This window comes from Stegostoma tigrinum, chromosome 19, assembly GCF_030684315.1.
Source record: "Stegostoma tigrinum isolate sSteTig4 chromosome 19, sSteTig4.hap1, whole genome shotgun sequence".
Taxonomy (NCBI): domain Eukaryota; kingdom Metazoa; phylum Chordata; class Chondrichthyes; order Orectolobiformes; family Stegostomatidae; genus Stegostoma; species Stegostoma tigrinum.
In genome coordinates, this window is record NC_081372.1 from 53078598 (window position 1) to 53096189 (window position 17592).

The 17592-nt window shown below is 39.2% G+C and overlaps 1 protein-coding gene across 3 annotated transcripts in view; it reads left to right on the forward strand.

Moving 5' to 3' along the window:
* Nucleotides 1-211: 211 nt before the first annotated feature.
* LOC125461535 (cadherin-22-like) overlaps nucleotides 212-17592 on the forward strand; it is a 731460-nt gene continuing 714079 nt past the window's right edge. For 2 of the 3 annotated variants that reach the window (XM_048550445.2, XM_059652843.1), the window contains exon 1: nucleotides 212-508. The gene's annotated coding sequence lies outside the window, so the exon portion shown is untranslated. Of the gene's footprint in view, nucleotides 509-795; nucleotides 876-17592 lie in introns of those variants that run through there. The other variant, XM_048550446.1, reaches the window with a different exon arrangement.

Here is a 17592-nt window from a genome sequence, read left to right on the forward strand (position 1 = left end):
GACTTTATCCGAGGCGCCATGCCAACGGAGAAAGTTGGCAGTGGCCAGTCAATTCCAGAGCACACTGACAGCGGAGATGAAAGAGTTAACCGCACACTGCTACGAACTAGCGCCCCGCTTGAGCAGCGACTGGTCCATCCCTTGTATTCCTTAAGCATTTCATTAAAAGGAAATTCCTGCTCCTTTTTATTCCCTGAATGGCCACCAGGGGATGAAATGAAAGGATTGAAGATCTCGCTACGAACGAAGCTCCTGTCAGAGCTCGCCTGGTCTCAGTATCCCCCCGCCACCCTCCCCATCCCCTGAATCACGGCGCATGAGACCTAAGGCTGCAGTCTTACACGCTGCGTTCCAGGAAGGGACCGGAGCTGCGCTGATTTCTGTTTTTCCACAACTGTCGAGGGGACCTTTCTGGTTCGGGGGATTACTCCAACAGGACAACCAGATGCTCGGAGTGGGAAGACTGAAAAGAAGCGAGTTCTCTCTCTCTTTCAACTGGCTCTGAAAGGTAAATTAGATTATTACTGTTACAGAGGGATTAGGGCTTTACAAGGTTTCTCGAGGCTTTGGTGTGATTTAAGTGCAAGACTTGTTTTAGATCAGGGTATTTACTGCAGGTTTCAAGTCTCAGTGATGTGGGTGGGGGGCGAAGAATATAAGGTTTTGCAACAGATTCCCTCGGAATCTGTGCGAACAAACTGATGTCCGTCTGTGACAAAACAAAAACTGCAGAAAGCTGCGATTATTGTACCTGAGAACTCAAAATGCAGCCAGTATTCAGTAAGCTGCGCTCAGTGTAGACTTCAAGTTAAGGCTACGTTATGACTTCAGAAACTGTGCTTTGGTATTTCTGTTTGAGTTGCAACACAGCACTGGTAAGTCGCTGGTCTGTTTCAGTTACAGGGTTAAAAAAAGAAACATCGCTGAGCGCTGCTTTATTGAAATATTTGTTAAACTTTGCATGTTTCGTTCTGACCGTCTTAACATTTCAGTCCGTTATTTTCTTGCGGTCAGTTTCCTCCAAAAATCCACTTAGATAAGCAGCTCAGCGCCCTAGCTGGTTTCTAGGGGCTTCGGTGAGGCAAGTTAGCATCACAACTCTGGTCCTGACAAGACTTTAGCTTTCCAATGTAGCTGACGGAATATAGTCGCATGTGATTCCACTAGTTAGTAGTCCATTCTGACAAATTCCGTTTAGTATGCAGGCAAGTGTCGAAGGGAAAGATCTATGACTTTTAGATTGAGGCTGCATGTGGTAATGAAACAGACCGTTAGTGGTGTGCTTGCAATGTGCTGTTTTGGATTTTGATAGCATTTACAAGTAAGAATTTTGCACCAGATAAATAATAAACAGATTGATTAAAAATCCCCTGTACTACAGCATTGCAAATTTTAAAATAAATGTGTTAAAAAGATTTCAGTGGTGCAGAAACATGCATGGTTGATAAGTGAGCCTTAGCTGAGCTTCTTAATTGATAACTGTCAGCAACAACACCAAATTCTTAATCTCCTGCATTGTAATTAGCTGTTGAGTTCTGCATCCTCTATTTCATGTTACATAGATGCAGCAAATCCTTCCTTAGGGTTTATGATGTACATTCTACCTTCTTACCTGCATGGTGTGTATTCATGCCCTACACATAAAACTTGGGGTTACCTGCTAATTTTAAAAAAATATATCAATGTATTAATTAAATCATGAAAAGGGATAGATGCAGCAGAAAATCCATGTGCAAAGGGATGTGTTTAGGCAGGGCAAGGGATTCATTCTAATCTGGTCAGAATGTATCCATTAGTATCCTGACTGAAATGCATCCTATGTTCACAGAGCTTGATAATAAATGTTTTGTTTTTCTGAGCATCTTTTGGTTAAAATGTGCAGGTGAATAGTAAATGATTTGCAAATTTGTTTCTTGGTTTCATAAACATGAAAAGAGGCTTTTGTTTTTCAAAAATTGTTCTTTTAAAAAAGAAAAATGTTTTCAAATTATTCATTTTTTGTGTTCAGTTATGAGGTTCGACAATTAATTTATCATTTGTAATTTTTGCTGCTGCATGGTGATATTTTGAGTAATCACAGTTCGTTTTGTTGGTTGGTAAAGGATATCTTTTCTTCAGATTGAAAATTGCTGACTCCTCAGTGAATTGGCAATACCTCAGGTCCTTAGTGAAGTGATGGGACCTCAGTTCCTCAGTGAACAAATGATATCCCAGCCTTTCAGTGAAGGGATAGGACCGAAGTTACTTGTTTTAGATGAGCTCTCAACTCCACATTGGAAGATGTATCTCAGTTTCACAGCAAAGACATAACAACCTCAGCTACTCATTCAAAATATTACAGATCAGCTCTTCACTGAAGATGTGGTACCTCACCTAATGAGAGCCGTGTTGGTACCTCAGCTCCTCTGTGAAGAGATGGTATCTGATCTCTTTGTTGAGATGGTATCTTGGCTCCTTGATGGAGAAACAACTGCAGCTCTTGAGTGAAGAGATGACATTTTAGATCTTGAGTGCAAAGATGATCTCAGCTCCTTAGTGAACAAATGGTAACTCAATTCTTCGGTGAAGAGATAGCTTCTCAGTGCAGAGATGGTTCCTCACAGAAGGGATGGTACCTAGTCTCTTCAATGAAGAAATGATACATCAGCTCCTCAGTGAAGAAATGGTACCTTGGGTCTTTGTTCAGCTGCACTGAATTTTGGACTCCTAACCTAATAGTTTGAGTTGAAAAGCATCCAGAACGCTCTTACTCCCCACTAAGGGAACATCTCAGTTCATTCTCTGCTCTGCTTTTGGAAGAGAGAAATCAAATTGTTGAACTGATGTAGTTTGAGAAGAGAAGGTTGGGGACAAAAGTTCATTGCTCTTTATTCAATGTACTTTCAGGTATGTCATAGGAATTGGAACAGATGTTTCATAATTGGCATAGTCTGAAGGCTGAAATCTATCGTTTCCTCAGCTGCAGATAGAAAAAACGGTGGTGGGGTGAGAGGTGGTAGCACCAAAACTAAGTAAATAACTTACTGAAGAAAATATTTAAAATTGTGATCTCCCTTGAGTGATAGAATGGAACCCAGTCACAGAGAGAAGTTAAATACCCTTCACCCCAAACATTCACTGAAAGAATGATGCCAACAGTTTGCTTAAATAAAAAAAGTAAAAGCAGAAGGAGTAAGCTAATTTGAAGAAAACAATAAAGACGGAAAGGATTTGCATTATTATTGAAGTTAATTTTCAGCCGAAACGTAAGGAAGCATTAACTTTGGAAATCTTAGGACTGATCTGAAAGTGACTGCGTACTATTGTAAGAGAAATTGCCATCGCCTGTTTCCTATAGCTCAACTGGAATGAATGTTCTTAATTGTTCGTCTGCTGACAAATCTAGAGAGATGCAATCTCTTTAAACCAGCTGTTACTTCAGCATGTACATTACTACATTGAAACAAACTATATAAAATAGTAGTAATCGATGCTCAAATGCTAGAAGCACTTTCAATGGTACCACATTCATTATATACAAAGAATTAAAGGCAAACCAATTTTCATGAAAATAACGTGCAATATCTTAATAGTGTTTGCTCAGCATTTTTTGCACACTCTCTTCCTTTCTTCACTTATTTTTATTAACCTATTCCACCAATTATATACATTGTAATTCATGAAAATATTTTAAAGGCACCTTCAGAACTTGGTTCCTCCTACTGGTCAGCCTTCCCAATTGTCCATAAAGGAATTAAGAACTTCTTCTTATAATGGAATGGTTTGCTAAATCCTGGCTGTGACCAAACTAACCAGTATTCTTAACGAGTTCACCAAACCTGTTAATGCTAAAACGGAATACAAAATATGACATCACTCTTCAATATGTATGAGAATTATCTGATTAATGTAGTGCATATACAATTAATGTATATTCACTATGAATGGGCACTAAACTTGCTGTGATAGAACTGTTGTTCTCCTTTCAGTTCATGTATGTCAGTGCTTAAGGTGTAAGCAATAGATGTATCCAAAATTACAGTAGTTTTAAGAGTGGATTTTTTAAACTAATTTTCCTTTCAAATTCATCTATCGGTTGGCAAAAGTAAAAGCGTACAACAAATATATTCAAGAAATGTTTTAGAAAGTCTTTCCTTTTTAAATATAAGTATTCTTTGACATATTGAAGAGTGACAACTTGTGCAGTTTAATTAGTACAGCTGAATATGGGTTTACCACAACAAATAAGCATTTGTGTCTCATTCACCATCTGTCAGTACCTGACTAGAAATTACAGGAAAGCACTTTAAATAACCATGCAGAGCCATTTTCTAGCTATGTTGGTGTACAGTAGTCATCTCCTCAGTAACCTCAAAGCAAATGCTTTTAAAATGTGCCTGACAATTTCCTTGTCCTTAAAATAAGTAGCTTCAATTTTAAGAACCTCCCGAAAGGCCAGCGAAAGAGCACAATTAGCAAAAACTCTCCATAGTAGTTAATTCAATCTGTGAGGGTGGCCAGTTTTGTCAGCAGTGTTTTTAAAGCAGTGCTAAAGATTGCAGAATTCCAACTAACAAAGGATTTGATTTATGCTTCAAATTGCTCAATTGTTTTTTGCACTGTGACTTGCATTTCACTGTCATCTCATTTACAATAAGTAGGCGACCATTATTCTGGGCTGAAAGAGGTTGGCGAAGTAATTGTTGTCATCAGAGATTTGTCCTATTGTTGACTTCCACTTTCAATTTAAATTGTTTCTGTCAGCACAGAAGGAACTGTCTGCGAACTCAGGAGGCTTGCAATAAAAGGTAGGTTTGCCACAGAGATGTTGAGATCTATTTTTACATGTGTCAATTCTTTCATTATGTTGACCATAAGATAAAACTCACCTTGTTTAATTTTAAAAAAAGTTACATGGGCTTAACACAGTAACCATCAACACAAAGCGGCATGCTATGGGTTCATAGAATGGACTTTGCTGTTTACTCAGACTATCTTTGTTCAATAGCAAGTGGTATAACTCTAGAAGAATATGCAACTTTTTTTGATGCCACCGTATCAGGTTGGAGCACACTCAAGATGCTCAGCCTCCAGGAACTGGCATCAGATGAAGTCAACCACACTACTAACTAAAAACAGTGTAACTTGTCCGCAGTCTCGAGAAATTTGTATCTGGCCTATGAGCTGGATATCAATATGGCTAGGAGTGCCAACATGTAATAGAAAATTGATGAGCAAGGGAAAGGACCAACTGGTCAATCAGTGTTGGGCCACAGCATGTTGCTCAATGTCATAACGAAACATCTTATCTTCTTCCTCAGCCATCTAATTTCAGGTAGAAACACAAGCCTCTATTTCTAAGTCAGCAACTTTTATATTGATTAAGAACAAAGTCCCAGCTCTGTTGGTATTTGTCATAGAACATAGAACATAGAACATTACAGCACAGTATAGGCCCTTCGGCCCTCGAAGTTGTGCTGACCTGTCATACCGATCTCAAGCCCATCTAACCTACACTATTCCATGTATGTCCATATGCTAGTCCAATGACGACTTAAATGTATCTAAATCTGGCAAATCTACTACCCTTGCAGGCAAAGCGTTCCATTCCCTTACTACTCTCTGAGTAAAGAAACTACCTCTGACATCTGTCCTATATCTTTCACCCCTCAATTCAAAGCTGTGCCCCCTCGTGCTCACCGTCACCATCCTAGGAAAAAGGCTCTCCCTATCCACCCTATCTAACCCTCTGATTATTTTATAGGTTTCAATTAAGTCACCTCTCAACCTTCTTCTCTCTAATGAAAACAGCCTCAAGTCCCTCAGCCTTTCCTTGTAAGACCTTCCCTCCATACCAGGCAACATCCTAGTAAATCTCCTCTGCACCCTTTCCAAAGCTTCTACATCCTTCTTATAATGCGGTGACCAGAACTGTACACAATACTCCAAGTGCGGCCGTACCAGAGTTTTGTACAGAGTCCTTGAGTAAACTAATATTAGTACACCTAACCAATGATATTGCTTATACTAGGAATTGAATATGAAACAAATTTACTAGTTTAAAAAGAACAAAAGAATATGAAACAAATTAGCATGTCTTGCATAGGTGAGGATGGGAAATTGTGAAAGTTGAAGTGATTTTTTAGTGATTTATTGTATCTGAGATATCACACTGAAGAAACCCTTATATTAAGGTGCATATAGTAATGACCAAAGTGAAATGTGATTGAACCTTTTATTTAGCTGTGTACTTTTGAAGTTTACCTCACTTCAAAGGCCCTGCCACCACTCAGTACCTCAGCCCCATGGCCAACATTCCAGATTTTCACTTCAAACTTAATGCAATGCAACGTGCAGCCAATTGGAAAAAAGCTAACATGGTGAGTGACAATTACTTCAAAACTAGTCATTGTGGAGAAAACTAAAGCCATTCACCGGAGATGTAATACAGTCACTTCACTGTCCAGAGAGGGATCCCGGAGAACCTCTATATCCAGAGATTGTGTAATATGTGAAACTTGCTAACACAGACCACTGCGTTTTAAGGAAGGGTGGTTAACTACACAAAGAGGTAAAGAATAGAATTTAGGATATCTGGTTGGTACGGATGAATTGAACCGAAGGGTCTGTTTCCATGCTGTACAATCTATGACTCTATGAACTGGTTTTTAGGGTTAAGTAAAGGTGGGAAGAGATTCATGGTGACCATACATACTGATACAAATCCATTGAACGAATTGGCCTGATCTGTACTGTAAATTGCAATCTTATTCTATGTAGTTTATAGATTAAGATGCAACATGCCTGGTAAAAACTGCCTCAGAGATGCAAAGGTGGCTCCTTTCTCTAGCCCCTCCTTCCATAAGCTTTTGTTAGGCCACGATTAGGTCTGCTTTGCAAACAGATAACTCAAGCTTTTCCGTCCATTGGATTTCAGATGCAGAAACACTCTGTTGCATTTAGTTCTTGTTATTATATTATCAGTAAAGTGTCAAATGTTGGAAAGTTGTGATTTGCAAAAGATCACTTCCAATTTTTCTGCTGACTACACAATGTGCTCGGAGCATTGATCCTTCCATCTTATGTTCAGTGTGAAAAATAAACCAAGTAGTAAAAGATCCATGGGTTCCCAGACATCATAAATTGTGATGATGCAGCAGGAGCATTTTACAAAAGTCAGCAGAAATCTTTATGCTCACGATTGAGATGCTAAAGCACTTCCCTTGTTCTTCTTATTTACAATGCACACCAAATATTCTCAACATTTCTGTACATGGTTGTTCCTAGGTGTGTTCTTTTTTGCTGTAGCAGCAAATTCTTTTCTTCAAGTTTATCATCTCCCTTTTTTCTGAAGGTGCAGACTCTTTCTCAAAGGTGAAACTTAGTCTAAACAAACTGAGAAAAGAATGGCTAAGAACATTGCTGGGCTAATCATCTGGGAAGCTGAGTACCATTCTGCCCATAACAATAATGCCTTGGATTTATATAGCACTAGTGTTTTCAGGTAGTGTGACTGAGGAACAGAAGGTGGATGAAAAATAAGAGTAATCCTTGGCAAATTCTAGATATGAAAGATGAGTATTAGTGGAGATCCTTTCGTTGTGACTAGCCAGATAGAAACAGAACCCAGAGAGAATTACTCCACTCAATTGAAAAATTGAAGGAGTTTACGGAGCATGATATGGCCAAACATGGTAAAAGCTGGAGCATGGTCAAGAAGGGATGACATCTCTTAAGTAACATTGCCAAGTAGCTGGATTCAGAAGGAGACAACATCTTGAAGGACTTTTGAGAGGGCAGGAAAGTTGAAGAGGTGTGGTGATTGTCAAGAAGAAAGAGAGTCAAGACAGGGTTTTGAAGATGGTGGATAATGGCAGAATTAGCAGCAAGATGGTGGCTACCATTTTATTGAGGGAAAGGTTCAGGAAAGAGGAAGTGGATCTCTTGGACAATAGGAATTATTTTACATTTCACATAAATGTGTATTTTGTAACAGTAAGTTCAATGTATTATAGTCAGGAGCAAAGATATCTGAACAATTGAGAAGTATTGAAGCCAATCCAGTTATGGCTAATGAATTAATCAGTCACTGAGGTCAACAATAGCCATGAAAGAGGGCTTGAATCAGATTTCCAACCCCACCACACCCAGCACCTTCCCCTGCAACCACAGGAAGTGCTACACTTGCCCCCACACCTCCTCCCTCACCCCTATCCCAGGAACCAAGATGACTTTCCATATTAAGCAGAGGTTCACCTGCACATCTGCCAATGTGGTATACTGTATCCATTGTACCCGGTGTGGCTTCCTCTACATTGGGGAAACCAAGTGGAGGCTTGGGGACTGCTTTGCAGAACACCTTCGCTCGGTTCGCAATAAACAACTCCGAGTCGCGAACCATTTCAACTCCCCCTCCCGTTTTTTAGATGACATGTCCATCATGGGCCTCCTGCAGTGCCACAATGATGCCACCCAAAGGCTGCAGGAACAGCAACTCATATTCCGTTTGGGAACCCTGCAGCCCAATGGTATCAATGTGGACTTCACCAGCTTCAAAATCTCCCCTTCCCCCACCGCATCCCAAAAGCAACCCAGTTCATTCCCTCCCCCCACTGCACCACACAACCAGCCCAGCCTGTCTCTGCCTCCCTAACCTGTTCTTCCTCTCACCGATCCCTTCCTCCCACCCCAAGCCGCACCTCCATTTCCTACCTACTAACCTCATCCCACCTCCTTGACCTGTCCGTCTTCCCTGGACTGACCTATCCCCTCCCTACCTCCCCATCTATACTCTCCTCTCCACCTATCTTCTTTTCTCTCCATCTTCGATCCACCTCTCTCCCTATTTAATCCAGAACCCTCACCCCATCCTCCTCTCTGATGAAGGGTCTAGGCCCGAAACGTCAGCTTTTGTGCTCCTGAGATGCTGCTTGGCCTGCTGTGTTCATCCAGTTTCACACTTTATTATCAATGACAGATAACTCATATTACTTGTGAGATTATCAATCCGTTTCGAATCTAGCAAGGATAAATGGAATGAAACTTCGCTTTGATACCCATCAAGACGTTGTTTTAAGTCAAACATACCCATTGAATAATCACAAAGCCAACATGGCCTAGTGGTATCATCAACAGACCTTTTCTAATATGAGAGCTAAGCAATGGCCTGTGCTCAAATCAAACCTTGGCAGATGGTGGAATTTAAATTCAGTAACAATCTGGAATAAAAAGTTGAATAATGACCTTAAAACCATTGCTGATTGTTGTTAAAAGCCCATCTGCTTCATCAATGCATGTTCTTACCTGACCTAGTCTGTATTTGAGTCCAGACACACAGCAATGTGATTGATTCTTAACTGCCATCTCGGCAATAAATACTGGCCAGTCAGTGACGCCCACATTCTGTGAATAATTTTTAAAAATTCTGTGCATTTGCTGGTATAGCAATACACCTGATCATCTTTTTTCAACATGGTGGCTTTATTTTATTTCACTCGAAAAGCATTGAATCTTTTTGGATACTTTGAATGCCGTTGTTCTGACTTCATCCCCGAAAAGTTAGCTCCATTGTTGCACAGTAGGACGACAGCACAATTGCAGGAGCGAGAAAATTTAAAAAAAAACAAAGTTCAGAAGTGTCAAAACAAAACAGGGAAGTGACTGTTAATGCCTGAAATTAATAATTAGAATAAAAGTAAATTGATGCATTTCAGCATCCAGCTTCAGAAGTTCAAAATTGAAGTATGTTAAAGATTTTTAATTCACTGTTCTAAAACCCAATTTGCTCAGATCCACTTCATCAATAATCGAATGTGAATTTCTAAGAAATTGACTATTTCAAAATTGACAACCTGGTTATCACTTTGATCCTATTCAGCAACTCTGGCTATTGAGAGAATCCAAGGAAGGAAGTCTAGGTTGTTGCTGAAGTGGCACTAGATGGCGTCGCAGTTTAAGGCACCACTCTCAGAGGCTGTGCTTATCACCTCAAGGGACTCTAAACCAAATTTAGTTCGGGTCAATGAGGAAGAACCTCCTCTCTAGCATTGAGTCACAGAATCACCTCATTGAGACCCTCAAAGGCAGCTTGATGTGGATTAATGCCATTCTGTGTGATGGTGCTGAATGTTACAAAAGAGACATCAAGGCTACCAACAAATGCTTAGACATTCAGCTGTGTAACTTAAAAAGGGACCTTTTCTAAATTGCCAAATATGGTTATACCAGCCTCTCTGTAGGTTTTTTTATTTTAGTCTCTTCACCATCTGCCACATATTTCCATTTTCTATTTTTATATCTGATTCTCAGTATTTTTGTGGATGACTTTAAATTTTTAGATTGTTATTTCCGAGTTCCAAAAATTGTACCAAAATACTGAATTCTTGAGGATTTGTATTTTATTCACATTTTCCGAAAAAAATTGCTCCCTTTGACATATCCACAACATATGATATGAACTCTCAATGTGTTCACATTTCCCTCTGCGGCATTGCTTATGTTTAAAAAACAGATTTTCTGCTCTAATTCTGTTGCACTTTCTCAAATAGACTCCTGCTTGAATTGTTTGCCCAGCTTCTAGCATCTTTCTATTAATTGCATTGTTTTTGATTGTTTTGCATTTTCTGTCTCTCCAAAAGGCTATGATGTATTTTATCCCAACTCGGTTTTTTTTAATCTCCTTTTTTAACACCATTCTCTTCATTTTCTTTCCTCCTACAAACTTGTGTTATCACCATCTTGATACTCATAAAGAGAATAAGACATCTTTAGACATAATGAGGGAGGGGACCCAGACCAGGGAAAAGATAGGTCAGTAAGGAGTAGAATACTGTAACTTCTAAGCTGGAATATTGTATGAATGATATAGGTTAAAGAAGAATTTCAGCCTTGAGGCAAGATTGAATAGGATAAAGTTATTTTCTTTAGAACGAAGGGGTTCTTTAATTCCAGTGAACAAAATTAAGAAGGGCCTTGAGTGAGTGTTTCCTTTATCACAAGCTAATAAAGGTTATGCTGCTTAGTAATCATAATTTTGTAAATAAGGAAAAGAATCTCATAGGCACATGGGTGTGGAGCATAAATGAAGCCCAAGACACTCTGTCCTTCCACAATGGAGGATTCATATAGTGAACATACATTAGAAAGTGCTGAATGTAAAACAGTCAAATTCTTTCAACCAGAAGCAGTTCTGCACCAAGTGGTGACTATTTCCAATTGTATTTAATTCTAAGAGAATAGTTTTGATATAAAACCTCAGCGGATGGAACTAATCATCCATCTGGTTCCTCCCCCCCGCCCCCCACTAACTCACTCAGTATGAATAGATTGATTTATAAAGGTTTCAACGGACTAGTCAGGTGGATAGAAATAATGCAGATTGGGTTCAATCTGGAGAAGTGAGGAGTAACATATTTTGGGGAGGACAAATAATGGGAGGATATTAAATGTAGAGGAACAGAAGATGTCCATAAATTCCTAATACGAGCAGGACAAATAGATAAGGTGTTTAGGGAGGCACATGAATTGTTTACTCCTATTAGATTACACTTTGAGCAGGGAGGCTTGTTAGAGCTGTATACAACACCTATTAGGCCACAGCTAGAGTATTACCATCTGCATTAGCTTGTATTGCAGTTCTGGTCAACGCTGTATAGGAAGTGATCGTACTGGAGGGGGTGCTGAGGAAATCTGGAAGGTCAGTGATGGAAATATAGAGTTTCAGCCGTGAGGCAAGATTGAATAAGATAAGTTGGTAACTTTAGAACAGAGGAGGCTGAGGGGTGATTTAATTCTAGTGTACAAAATTAAGAAGGGCCTTGATTGAGTGAATAAGAAGAAACTATTTCCTTATCACAAAGGCCAATAACCACTGGCATTATTTAAATTCATTAGCGGAAGAATTTGAGAAGAATCGAGAAGACTTGTTTTCGATCAGAGGGTGGTAGGAATTGTTCAACATACCTCAAAACCTTAGTAGAAGCAAAAACTCTCATCACATTCTAAAAATACTTGGATATGCATTGACCTGCTGCATTCAGGTTGATAGGTCAAGACTTGGAAAGTATAATTGGCTCTTTCTGACTTATCACAGAAGCAATGAGTCGGACGGCCTTCGTTTGTGTTGCAATGCATTTATTTCTGTGTGAAGCTGGCCAGCTGGGAGATTGAAAGCAGCCAGCTTCCTTCACTGAGGGATAGTGAAGTCAGTACTTCTGAGAACTTATTTGAACACAGGACAGTTTTAGAACAAGGAAAGTCCATAAGTGAAGTGCCAATGATGAGTGGAAACTTAAGCCAGTTAGCGAGTTTTGAGAAGATTTGTAGCTCAGGTTGAGGTTCTGGATGTAAGTTTGCTGGCTGAGCTGGAAGGTTCATTTTCAGGTGTTTCGTCACCATTCTCGGTAACATCATCAGCGAGCCTCCGACGAAGCTTCGTCGGAGGCTCACTGATGATGTTACCTGGAATGGTGGCGAAATGTCTGAAAACGAACGTTCCAGCTCAGCGAGCAAACTTACATCCAGAACTTAAGCCAGTCCATGGGCAGGAACTGTTGCAGTCAGTGGCTGAAGCCTGAGGTCCAAAAGCGGTGGAAAGGCTACAAGATATTATGTTAGGCCTGATGTCAAGACTGGCTGTTCCTGAGGCAGTCGGTGAGGCTGTTTGAGTCAGCAGTTGAGGGGGGAACAGAATCAGGAAATGTATGGAGTCAGAGACCAAGGCTCAGGATGGGAGCCAACTGAGTTGGAAAGAAAGGTGTCTGGTTCCTGCCATAAAGTGGCTATTTACTGGCTTTCGTAATCCAGATGAACTGGACTAGTGATGTAGAAACAGGATTTTAAATTGCACTGTAAAAAATTAAAATTTATGATTGAATTATTTGGAAAGAAAATCTCGACTCCATAATGATGGCCATGAAACTATTAGATTATTGTAAAAATCTAGATGGCTCATTATTGGAATTCAGGGATGAAAAGTTACTGCTTTTAATTGGCCTGGCCTATCAGAGAATCAAAGAATCCCTTATGTTTGATTCCAGACATGCAGCAATCAAAATATAGGAAATAGAAGCAGGAGTAGGCTATTCACCCCTCAAGCCTGCTCTTTCATTAAACTAGATCATGGCTGGTCTTCTCAAAGCCATTTCCTTACACTATCCCCGTTCCCTTGATATTTGTAACATGGTCGAATCTTAAGGGTTCTCTGCAATGGCTGAGCAACCAGTTCAGTTTTAAGGAAGGCGGGTCATCAGAATCTTCTTAAGGGGAATAAGGGATGGACATTAACTGCTGGTCTGAAGCCCACATCCCAAGAATTATTAATCAATTGTTAGACGATAGGTGGTATTTTGTTGTAGTCATATTTAATGGGTAGACTGAAAATTCAAAATAGCATTTGAAAGAAATGGTGAAAAGCTATTTAAAGGTTATATTCTTGCAGTGTGTTACAGGCTTATCACACTTCTATTGTTCATGAAGATCTTTAATAGTTCTTCCTGGTAAATTTTTAGTCATTTGCGTAGCATTATATTTGTACATGAGCATTGATGTTTTATCACAATGAAATCTTGCTCAGAACAACTAAAACAAATTGGAATTAAATTGGTTCATGAGAAGTATAACACAAGAAACATTGTTCAGGGAATGCAAAACAAAATCCTTGCTATACATGATATAAAGGCTCTTAGAATTATCTAGGTTTCATAGCTGCACTTTTCCAAAGATTTTAAATGGTCTTTTTAATGCATTTTAAATCAGAGTACTTGTAGATGGCAGACTACATGTTCTGATTAACAAAGTAGATTTCAGGAATTGAATATATTTTTAGCTATGCTAGTAAAACTGCTACATGTTCTTAGATGATATTTTTAGTGTAAATATTTTATGGATAATAGTTTGCAAGCAAACTTTATATTTAGTGATTCACAAATATGATTGTTTGGAAATTTAGAGTGAAAACACACTCCCCAACGCTGACGGTATGGTGCCAATATCACTAATTACACTCAAAGCAGAAACATTTACCAAACTGTAAACAGAAAGAGTGTGTAGAATTTATTATTTCCATTATTAAATGGGAGGAAGGGATACGGCAGGAATGTACTGGAGAGTCAATCTAACCTCATCTGTAGAGATATGGTTAGAAATAATTCTGAAGGACAACAACAAAATCTGCACTTGAATTGATCAAGGTTAGCATGGAATATTTAAGGAAAGGTCATGTTTGACAAATTTGATTGAGCTTTTTGAGGAGGTATTGAACCAAAATTATTGAAGAATGTCATGCATTTGATGTGGTCTACCTGGAATTTAGCAAAGCTAAACATCACTCATTGTAGATTTTCTGCCCGTGGAAAAGTGACATATCAGATCCAAAATTATTTGAGAGTTGAAACAGATGGTAATGGCAGAGGATTGTTTCTGAGATTGGAAGTCTGTTTTGAGTGGGGTTCCACAGGGCTCAGTGCTGGGGCACTTGTTTATGATATACATTAGTGATTTGAACTTAAAAGTAGGAACTATGGTCAAGAAGTTTGAGGATGACATGAAAATTGGTAGTGTGGTAAATAATGAGGGGGATAGCTGTGTACCACAGGAAGATATCAACGGACTGGTCAGCGGAACAAAACCATGGCAAATGGAATTCAACCTGGAAAAATGTGAGGTAATGCACCTGGGGAATGCAAACAAGACAAAAGATTACACTATGAATGGTAGGGCTTTGGAAAAGATTGATGATCAGAGTGACCTTACTGTGCATATCCACAGATCTCTGAATGTAGCAGAGCAAGTAGATACAGCGATTGAGAAGGCCTATGGGTCAGTTACCTTTGTTAGCTGAGGCATAGAATGCAACAGCAGAGAGGTTTGGCTGGAACTGTATAGAACACTGGTTAGGGCATTACTGGATACAGTGTGCAATATTGGTCACCACATTGTAGGAAGTATGTGATTGTACTGGAGAGGTGCGGAGGAGGATTATCAGGATGTTGCCTGGAGTGTAGTGCCTGAGCTATGAGGAAAGGTTGGACAGTCTAGAACTGTTTTCCTTAGAGCAGCAAAAGTTGAGGAGGGACATGATAGAGGTGTATATAAGAGGTTTAGAAAGGATGGATAGAAAGGTATTAGAGGAATGAATAACAAGGCCCAATAGATTTAAGGTAAGAGGTAAAGGCAAAGAGAGGTTTTGAGGAGAGAGATTTTTGCTCTGAACTCACTATTTGAAAGGGTGACTAAGTCAGAAACCCTCAAAACACTTAAAAAATGTTTCAAATTTCACTTCTCTTGCCATTGCCTCTAGGGCTGTGGGCCAAAATCTGGAAAATGGAATTAGTGCGGTCAGATCCATGTTGACTTTTACAGACATGATGGGCTGGATGGTGTCCTCCTATACTATAAATGTCAATGAGAAATACATCACTTACTTTATTCATTACTTTGGCAGAGCGTTTGGCAATTTTCATGATGAACTGTAGACCTCAAATTTGGTTGGTAGAATAATCAAACCAATGTGCAGAGGCATAACTTAGCCCATATTCTTTTTAAGTTGCAAAGTTGAGATGTTGAATAGCCAGTTTTTAACAGTAGCACAGTGGTTAGCACTGCCGCTTCACTGTACCAAAGACCCAGGTTTGATTCCAGCCCAGGGAGACTGTTTGTAGTTTGCACATGCTGCTCATGTCTGCACAGCTTTTCTCTGGGTGCTCCAGTTACTTCCTACAGTCCAAAGATATGCAGGTTAAGTGGGTTGGTTGTGCTAAATTGTTCATAGTGTGAAGGGCTGTGCAGACTAGGTGGGTTAGTCATGGGAAATGCAGAGGTAGGGCGATGGCTGTAGGTGGGAGGCTCTTCAGAGGGTCAGTGTGCACTCAGTGGTTCAAATGACCTGCTTCCACACTGTCAGGCTTTAATGATGATTCTAAGTGGTCAGATCATTTGACCCTTGTTTTGTACTCTTTGGTTTCATTTGACTGCACAGAAGATCAAACTTTCCTAAGATTATTTCTCAACTATAATAGTAGATCACTTTTGCTTTGATCACATCAAATTGGAGATCCTGCTTTTGCACGGATAGGTGTCAAAGTTGGGAGAGGGTGAATTCATATAATTACTGATATAATTCAGGGAAAATGTTATAAGAAATTTCCCAAGTTGTGCATTAATTGTGAATTCTTTCATGTGACATTGAGTACACATTCAGTTTTTCTGGGGAATATGTAAAAAGCAAATGTATTGCCTTTTTGCTAATACTTTACTTGAAAAATGACAATTCCATATTGCTTTATCTGATTCCAATTAGATTTCTGGGAATTTGGATGTATAAATGTACATATTTACATATGTGAAAATGTAGATCCTCACACCATTTAATTACGTCAGTCTCTCAGATGTAGCTCTATACATGAAATAAAGCAACACTAAACTGGACACAGCCCAAATGTAATTTCACATGGAGTTCACACATTGACTGATTCAATCATTTTACCTTTGGTTAATCTTAAAAAGAAAACAAACATTTTAATCCCTCAAGTTAGTCCTGTGCCTGGGAATGTTAGATGATCCCTCTTCCTGACCTATACCACAAGATGAGTAATCTAACTCTGCTGTCATGAGAGAGAATGGGAAACAAGCTTGGAGTTGCAGATGGAGGAGGATTGAATGGGAACTGGTTAATACATGAGAGAGAGGTTCATGCAGCCTCCACTCAAATACTGTCTGATGGCCATTTCTGGAAGGAGATAAAAAGTATTTATGTCAACCTGTTCAGAGTCGTTGCCCCACTCATGTGGGACATAAGGAACATCAACCTGGGCCAGAGGTAGGGACACGATCACGACATAAACAACAATGTGAAGTGTATGTATTCAAATCCCTCTGAACTCTGTGGCAGGGAGACATATTTATAGCACAACAGAACATTTCTTTAGGCAGCAGCAAAGTGAGACATTAAGGAGAACGGGGTTCTGAGATTGTTGGAACGAGTTGATTATTAGGAGGGGTAAGTGCTTGGGTGCAAGCCTGTCGAGGAATTTGAAATCTTTGACATTTAGTTTAAAGTAAGCGTTTTTCCTTTTAAATTGATTTTTTTTCGCTGAACAGGGACTCTTGGAAAGTTTTCTGTCAAATCATGTTAAAATATTAGTGAAGAACTGACAAACAAAACACATTGTCAGTGTTGTAACTACTCAATTTAAACATCAAAGAAGCAATATATAGAATACTTCTAATTAGCCAGCCTGTAATTTGTACGATTTAAGGGTGTAATTAGTGCAGTCTAAGTTGTGAAATTGGTACCAAGAACTTGGATGTAAAAATATAAAGCTAAGCAATGTGCAGATAATGGGTTGTTAAGCATAGCACTTTAAATGGGAGTTATTGTTTTGATATTTTTTAATAGCAGCAATACTGCTTTGTTAAGTGACAGCGTAAGGAACCAAATTATGCAACAATGTTCAATGTATAGACAAGAAGATGGAAATGTGTATTTGTGTATCTCAGACACAATTATTGTAAATATTCAGTGCTTGGAAGAGTTAGAAATTATTGCAGCCCACTTCAGAGACAAATTTGTTATTCCACTTGTATGGAGTTGTTGACTGATGAATTTATTTTTTG